The sequence below is a fragment of the Cottoperca gobio genome, chromosome 10 (genome assembly GCF_900634415.1).
Source record: "Cottoperca gobio chromosome 10, fCotGob3.1, whole genome shotgun sequence".
NCBI classification, from domain to species: Eukaryota; Metazoa; Chordata; class Actinopteri; order Perciformes; family Bovichtidae; genus Cottoperca; species Cottoperca gobio.
Genome location: NC_041364.1, coordinates 21,630,420 through 21,639,952, shown reverse-complemented (window position 1 = coordinate 21,639,952; position 9,533 = coordinate 21,630,420).

The window sequence follows — 9,533 nt, the reverse complement described above, 5'->3', positions numbered from 1 at the left end:
ACTCAAGGTAATGCATCATCTGCCAATAGCACAGCATTAATGTCCAAGTCACAGAGAGTAGTATTCAGTCTGAAAATTCTACTGTTCTTTAAAGTTTCTTTTCAATTGCTCCCATACTAAACTGACACTCAGAGAGCGAGTCTCCAAAACTCTGAACACATTGGTACAAAGACGAGAACAAGCTGCTTCAGAGCTACACTGACCACTGATCTAAAGGACTGAGAGGCATAGACATAATGGTGGAAGGGTCTAATGTTCAGTGAGACACAGGAAGCAGCAATAATCAACAGGGCTGGTCATGACACTCGGGCGCCGGGGAAGCTTTTGCCTATTTACAACTGTAATGTAAACTGTATGTGCTGTGCAGATGTTGCTCTGTCGCTGAGAAAAATAAGGAGGTTTAGTTTCAACAGTGTGTTTGTGTTGTTGCAAATGTTTCTGTAGACTTGAAGCATCTCTTCTCTACATACAGAATAACGATTATAACGAAGCCCTCTAAAGGTGAAAGTGCCTTAGATTAAGCACAAAGGACAAAGACATCTGGTCGTATGAATGAAGTGTGTCATTTGGTGCAAAAGTTGATTGATATATGAGGTGTTTTGCACTTGGGTGTGTGAAGTGTTTTGAGTTTGAAACGAGATAAAGTAGATCTCTTCATAGCAGTCAGGTCTTCAGCAGTCAAGACACTGAGACGTCCGTATTGTCATTTTGAGACGTTAGCGTTTAGCTCAAAGCATCGCAGTGTGTCGGTACAGCCTCACAGAGCTAATAGTGCGGCTGTAGACTCGGTCTTCTTGTTTGAGATATTCAATTCTCAAGTTGTACAGTATTTAGGGCTCCCTGCTGTTAAACAGCAAATGTTCCCAGTGAAGTCTTGAGCAGTCAGTACATTATTCAGTGTCTGTGGAGCCGCTCCAGGATTTGTCTCTAAATCACAGCCTGAATAATTCCTTTTCTCTGCTGCTCAGTGAAAGTAAAGACTTCCATTTAAGGCTGGCCTGCGTCATCCCATCCCAAACCGAACAAATGAAAACAAAACAAACCACTACAGCCTTCCAGTTTCTTATCATCTGTCATCTGTTCAGGGTTTGATTCCCTGACAACATACTAAATGTAAGCATCAAATGTCTGGTGTTGGATTTTCCAACTAGGATTTAAATACAGCAGGACAAGTAACAGCACGACTCCAAGATGTGGATTATCCACCAGATCTATTCAGACAGTAACCAAGTGTGAGCACTCGATGGCCAGGTGACTGGATGTGATGGCACAGACTGGACTGTTTGTAGTGTTTAATGAGGCTTACTTTACAGGTGTGTAGTGGCTGAGCTACATATGTTATAGTGCTGGGAAGTAATATCAGCATATTCAAATAAAAAAATGTGAAAATAAATGGATACCAGGAAGTTGGAGGCCACTGTTACAACATCCTAAAAGAGGATACTCATCTTTTCTCATTACCATCCCTCTGTTCTCCGTCTCATTCATGCTCCCTCGCTTGCACACGCACGCACGCACGCACGCACACACACACACACACACACACACACACACACACACACATACCTCTCACTCTCTTTCCTGCCTGGATGAGTACCGTCTCTCTTTCTTACTCTCTCTCTCGTTCCCTCTGTCTGTATGAGTGATGACCTTCTCAAGCATTGGATAGGAAGGAGGATAGAAGCCATCTAAACTCTGCTACGCCCCCATTACTCAACCAGACACCCCAGTGTCAATATACCGACACACACACTCACACACAAAATCCCACTCAGCATTACAGTGACTCAGGAAGGCCACAGCAGCATAGCATGGCTGGCAACTTCATCCAAAACTTGATTGTCCAGTCAAAAAGCTCCTCGGCTGGTTTAAACAATTTATTGCTCCAAACTAATTTTATGGTCCTTAACTTTCTGGCAGCCCGACCCAAAACACAAGAAGAGACCAGAGAGGTCTTGTGTTGCACCTCCCCTGTCAGTGTCCAGCCTGGAGCCAGCAATGCTAAAGGAAAAATGAACAAAATGATCATTTGTATATCAACTACTCACCGTGTTACCTTGAATTCTTAAAGTAAACGTAGTTTTTCTCGCAAGCCTTCACAGTGAACGAAGAATCTAAAAAGGGAGAAAAGTCTTGATGAACTGAAGCAAGTGGGGGGGGGGGGGGGGGGCGCATTTAACAACATCAAAACATCCGTTTACAAACTCTGACGCAACTCGTACAGTAGAACCCAAGTTTCATTTATCCAATCATATGCTCCCTACTTCACAAACATACTTTTTCCCTAAAACCTTACTTACCCCCGTTTACTTTGATTCATCAAGACTTTTCTCCGTATTTTGATCCTCATTCTCTGGAGGCATGCCAGAAAAACAACGTTTTCTTCAAAAAGTAAAGGTACCACGGGTTGAGTGTCATTTTGTGGGTGAAGTATTCCTTTAAGTGCACACTGGTCAGATTTTAGTCGTTGTTAAAAGGGAACTGCATCAATTTTACACATCAAGCTCAATTAACTAGTTGTGGGAGTAAAACAAATGTGTAAAGTCTGCTGGACCAAATTTCTTTTTTTAATTGTCCTTTGCATGCCCCATACTTTCTAGACAAACAATACCAAATCAATAAGTACATGCCCCTGTAAAACAGGTTTCCTAATTGAACCCTATTTTTTAACCACTTGGGAGCAGTGACCTTCAACATTACTATGTTATCAACTTGCACATTTCTTATTGTTCACGTTAGAAAACTGTTGCCAAATTATACACCTAGCAGCAACATTAGCAGCAATTTAGAGTCAACTTTTAGCTCTGTTTTGGTCTCTAAAGACTCCTGAGGAAATATCTGCCCCTCTAACTGCTCAACAGTCCACTACGTTCACCAGCTAGTTGCTAACTTCGCCTGACTGCAGTTTGTTGCTCAGCAGGAAGTGTACAGTTAGTTTTGTAAAAACGGCTGCTTGCTTGCAACAACGCTGATGAGTGAGTGAAACAAAACAAAGTTGCAGGGTGTAAAACCAAAACAACAAAGCTAAAGATGCTAAAATGCTAAATAGAACTGAAGGGAAACCGCAGCGATGGGAGTGATAATTATCTGTGGTCATTTGATGCATTCTTAATATAAAGTCATTAACCAGAAGAGCACTCCAAGGCCACGCCATATCTCACAATGTTAATGAAATGGAAAAATAAAGCTTGTATCCGCCCCTTGTATGAAATTTAATTTGGCCCACCAGACAAACATTTCAAGTAAACAAAAATATTTATTGTGGAACACTAAGAGCATTTTATTGACTCTGTAATTGCACTGCCCTACAGCCCACTAAGCTGCTGGTGCATATCTCTTTAGTGCCCCACTAATGCAGAAACATTTATTAACGCCTGTTATACCTTACTTTATGTTTAACTTCTTAATAAACCGCCATGTTAGCAGAAAGAGACGACCGTGCTGCCTGTGTTTCATACTTTATATTGCTTATAGTGTTTACGTGTGTATCAGTGTCAGTGCAGAGAAAACGCAGCCTTCACTGCTCGTCTTGGACAGCGTGTGGAGGATCCCATTCATTTTGCTCAGCTTTATGAATCCTTGATAAGGCTAATGAATGCCATAGCTCACTTATGCTAATCAGTCTCTTGAATTAGCTTGCCACTGGAGTGGCCTATTAGTGGAGATCACAGCATAATGGATGATAATATGGCTGCACTGGTGTGCGTGTGTGTGTGTGTGTGTGTGTGTGTGTGTGTGTGTGTGTGTGTGTGTGTTTTCAATGTGTTAAGTGTCTCTGCTTTATGTGTGTGTTTGAGTGAATAGTGATGAAGCAGACAAGATGTCCAAAGTGCATAGAAACTAAGCACAGGAAAATATCATATCCTTTTAATTATGTACTATGTTTCTGAGCATTGTTTATTTCATCTTTAGCTGGAATACTTTTACAGAACTATCCATATTTTCATATTCAGAATGTAATTATAGAACCAGGCTTCATACAGCCTAATGCAAGTTAGATTTAAGATTCAAGTTTTTTTTAATGCCACTTAAAATGATATTTAAGAGCAATTCAACACAAAACGTATGCTATCAAGATCTGCGTGACGTTTATCCGAGAGGCATTTTAGATTAGATTTTACAATGCAATGTCAAAAGCAATATCAATACAATCCTACCTCCCATGTCTTATCATTTTAAGACTTTTAAAGATTGATTTAAGACATTTATATATCAATTAAGGCCTTATTTTAGATAAATTAATCCTTTGCAAGGATCTGCAAGGACACACTATACAACAAAAATAGAACTTGTGGTGTTTTTCATTTAGGACTTAAAAAAATACATGTAAATAAATGAAAACAGCAGAAAGGTGTTTCAGGGAAATTTATAAATATATATTTTCCACAAATTACATTTCCTGAAGCCTCATGAAGAAGCTAAAATGTTCTATTACAAAGATTTCATAAATGATATTATCCAGTCCTCTGTAGATGGGGTCTCTGGGTCAAGCCATTTCTTTGTAATTGCTTTTCTACACTCAGTTTTCCAAACAAGTATTTGTTTTAATATTTGTGGATGTTGAATGTAAAAGCCCAAAAATGAGTTTGTCCCAATTAAAAGTAATTGATATTAAAATACTGTATGTAGGAAAGAAGTGATTCCACTGGCTCACCACTGGATGGCAGTAGTGTATTACACAGGACTAACTGAAGCTGCGTAGTTAATAAGTCTCTCCACAAACATTATACTTTAGACACCGGGCTCCTTTCAGCAGTTAGTATGACTAGTAATAAGAGAAAGAATGTATTTAAATGTATTCAGATTGAGACAATCAAATGTCCAAAAGTCAATTATTCTGTTTCTTAGCATCTCCTCTCTCCATTATCTCCCCCTCCCTACTTCTTCTCTCCTCCTCCCTCCACTCCTCCTCAAGCTCAGGCCAGGAAGCATCAAACTAAATTTTGGATCAATTGTTTGATCACTCCATACAACATCACTGCTACGCTCAATTTAGCTCACACACACACACACACACACACACACACACACACACACACACACACACACACACACACACACACACACACACACACACACACACACACTTGTGCTGCCTATCCCTTATGTTACCTCTGGGATGTCGCTGACAAATGACAGCGCTCCTCGTCTGCCAACCCTGAGTCTCTTGCTCGGCAGGGTGTGTGCACGTGCGTGTGTGTGTGTGTTGCTGGAAAAAAAAAAATGGTTGTGCGATACAGGGAGATGGAGGGGGGAATTGGCAAGATACTTGCTTACTGATTGGTTGAAGTGAACTTCCTGCAGAGTTATGGATTTTTGACAGAAAAGAGAATTTGCTTTGACCATGTTGCTCAGCCGACTGAAAAACAGTTTATTTTCCTTCAATCTAAGTACAAACCAAATACATGCGCTGGTAAAAATCTGTTATTTGGACATTTATGGATTTTTGGGGGTACGGGAAGACAACAGCACATGAAAGGACAAGAGGAGCAGCAGGTAGAGCTAAGAATGAGCGAGGTTACAGATGATACAGACAAGACCTGTAGTTAAAGTCAGTCCCATCAGCCAGACCAATGTCTGAGATCTGCCACACAAGTTGGCATGAAATCAGAGCTTGGATCGAGTGTTTCCAGGACACATCTTGACCAAGAGGTGAGTCTGACCACCTTGTAAAGGAAATACATTTTCTAAAGCTCATTCAGGTGGGATGTAACTGGCATGCTTCCCTTTCAGGCTCATCTCTTTGTTCACTATGACAATTTATTGCTGAGCAATCCGACTGTCGGCCTCGTGTTCCATCTCACTGTCACTCGTGAACAAGACCCCAAAAGACGACCTTCCACATACTAAGAGCCCGGTTTTGCAATCTGGAGTCAGATTAGAATGGGGGAAACCTTCACCTTGGTAACATCCATATCCATATATATATATATATGGATGGACGACGCGTCAACACTTTCTCCCATCGGACAAAAGTGAAGCCAGCGACATCAATTGGAGCCACAGTCTGCGCAGTAGTGTCTGAGGGCTGGAGCTTCGGCACTGACGTCCCCAACCCTACACCCGCAACGTCACTAGCAAGCATGGCCATGTCTTGTTTGCGTGAGCGTTCTTTGGCTAGAAAGACACAAATACTCAATTCATCTCAATAATGGTGGAAATCACAGGGTCCTACACGATGTGCACATCGGCTTCTCCACAAGCTTCTGTGATCTGATGTTACCATAACATAACCCATAATACCCTTCCCTTCAAGATCCACATAGACGTTTAGGTGCATCTGTGCAGAAGCATAATTCATTTAGTTTAACATACTCCAGCAATGTCAACCTGCCTCCTCGACTCGATCAAATTAGCAACAGCTTTATACATTTTCAGCTGCAGCTTAAATAGAAGACGGTATGTGATTCCTTTCAGAAGGCTGATGATGCTACATGAGGAATATCCCACTTGTTTTCTACATTTGGAATCCAGAAGAAGAGTGTTTTTATGGATGTCAGCAATAACATTTGACAACCTCTTTCATCATATTGCTGCTTTGATTAGCTACGGCAAAATAATTCTAAACCCTGGTGGATGCTGCTGAGGGTGAGAATGCATGGAAAACACTTCTTTTATCATTGATAATTCAACAGGAAATACCTTTAAGTGTATTTAGCAGCTCTGTCTGACATGATTCCCCGTGTTAATGTCTCATTATAAAAACTGTTGTAACAAATTTCTTAAACTGCCTTTAAGAAATGCCACATAAAGGCTTTTAAAGTTTTCTTTTCCTGCTGAAACTGAGATCAAACTAGCTCGCAAAATAAATTAAATTCTGGTCTCTGAAAGGGAGTCCACACTCCCAAGAGTGTCTGCTAAACTGTGGCGAGGTAGGTCACTAATGATGGCTGAGTCTCTTCACCAACAGAGAGAGAGAGAGGAGAGAGGTAAGGTGAGGTGACGGTGGGGAGAGAGGAGAGGCGGAGGAAGGTAGACAAATTGAGAGGGATAGGGGAAGGAGTGAATAAATGCATCTGAAAACCTGAATCAATCTGCATCCTTGTGGAAAATGCTGTAAGCAGAAAAAGCGGCGCGGACTCCTAAATGATCAAGATGTACAACCAATGACAAGTGAAGGCTGTGGCGATAGAGGGATGGAGTGAAAGAGGAGAGAAGTCGAGGCCACCAGAGATCAGGTGAAAGAAGATGTTTTAATTAGCAGACAAATGCCCGTAGCTCTGTGAGCGCGTCTGTGTGTGTGTGTTTGATGGCTTTAATTAGTGGAAGTAGAAGATGAAACGGAGGAAAATCAACAAAGTGGCATCTCTGCAAAGGTTAACAACCATCCACCTTTTTCTCTACTGCCTTTTCTTTTCTCTCCTCTCTGATCCTTTCTTCCCGAGCTTTCGTAACGGAGCAAAAAAGGAAATGAGAAAGAGACTCGGAATGAGGATGAGGGACGCACAACAACACAGAGTAACTCTCTTTAATCAAACCAGTAGCTCAAAGTGCCTTCAGCTTTATTAGCCACACACACACACACACACACACACACACACACACACACACACACACACACACACACACACACACACACACACACACACACAGAACAACACGCTTGTCCGAAGGCATACAAATTAAGTTTTGCCCTCCAGAAACAAGGGAGAGCTTTAGTTTCTCCCTGCTCAGATCACAGGTAGAAGCACAGAGATTACTGTGAAACTAAAATTGAGTGTCTAGTTTCTGATGTCTTGCCTGCAGCTTGAATCACCAAAAAGATTTTCTTTCCCTCTTTCTACTTCACTTTGAGGGTTGCTATAAGATTATTTAGGTGGTTGGGGAAAAAAGAGATTGATGGGACAGTTATGAGTTACGGGATGATATGCGACAGGTCTGCGGAGGCTGTAGCCCAGACACAGGAGACGAGGTGACAGGAATTCAGAGTTTTTCATGTGTTTGTGGTTCCTGGGGGCTGTGAGTCATTACACTGTTTGTTACATCATGCCCCATCATCTCTGCAGAGTGGTGGGTGCATGCGCCCTTACATTCAACTATTTGGATTTAGTTATTTTTCCTGTGGATAAGGAGAAAAACAACCTGTCACAATGTCACAAAGTCTATACCGTTCAAGTTTACAGGGGAATCTAAAGAGGATTCATATAGATAAAACAGATGGTAGAATTTAGTTTTGGATAAACAGATTCTGTATATGAATGCAGAAGAGTTTGGTATCCAAAGCGTTCTTGTTTCCATTTGTAATCCGTAAAGCTAAACAGTCCGTGTGGAGAACGAAAGAGGCGGAGCACATTGACCAAAATGCAATCTCAGATTATCATCGGCTATCATCTGACGACTATAAGGCTTCAAATTAAACTGCTTGGAAAACAATCTGGTCAAAGACGTCGCTTCTTTGGCTCTAACTGTAAACAATGAGCAGACTTGGCCCAGATATCCACTGGCTACATGGAGCTCTGAGAACATGCTGCCTAGTCACTGTATTACCTGCTGTAGATGGAGGTCTGCACGCTCCCAGTTTGGAGAAACAGACAGGAGTACCAGCAGGAAGCTAAGCCATGTCCTGCTGTGGACTGGAGGGGGGGGGGGGGGGACTTTTGTGTATTAATGAGTTGGTTTGGATACACCAAAGTCACACAATAACACAAACTATCTGATCGAGGCAGCTGTACACCAGCAACTCCCGTGTTCTGAGAGCTAAAATGACTGTTTTTGTCGATGGAGTCTGGTGGATTTGAAGAGAGCAAAGATGGAAATAACCGCTTCAGCTCCCCGTCAGAAAAGGCTGCCTGACAGCAAGGTAAAGCGCTGATAGAGTAACAGACCTCAATCTGTGCAAAGTCTATAGCAAAGTTTACCTAAATTAATATAAGACTTAGCAGTCTAAACTCATTAATTGATATATAATAAGTCTTTTCAGCAGCTTAGCACATAAACACTGTCCAAGAAAACACAAAGAAGTACGAGTAGGAGAACTGATAACAGACCAAAACCTTTTCTAATGTTTATTACAGTGCATTCAGAAAGTGTTCAGACCCTTTGCTATGTCACTAGTAGTGCCTGCAATTTCTCTTGAGCCCTCTTGAGATATTTCTACACCTTTAGTTGGAGTCCATCTGTAGTTAATTCAATTGATTGGATGTCTACATAATGTCTCACAGCTGCTGATGCAGATCAGAGCAAAAACCATGAGGTTGAAGGCACCGCCTGCAGAGCTAACAGATACGGTGGTGTCGAGGCACAGATCTGGGGAAGGGAAAACATTTCTGCTGCAGTTTGGTACAACCAGCAATCTTCCTAGAACTAGCCAAACTGAGACATCGTGGGCTTTAGTACAAGAACTGACCAAGAACCCGGTGGCCACTGAGCTCCAGAGACCCTGTGTGGAGATGGGAGAAACTTCCAGAAGGGCAACCATCACTGCAACACTCCACCAATCAGGGTTTTATGGCAGAGTAGCCATATGGAAGCTTGTCCTCAGTGAAATGTATACTTTCTGAATGCTCTGTAGGATTGGTAGTACAACATGTTTT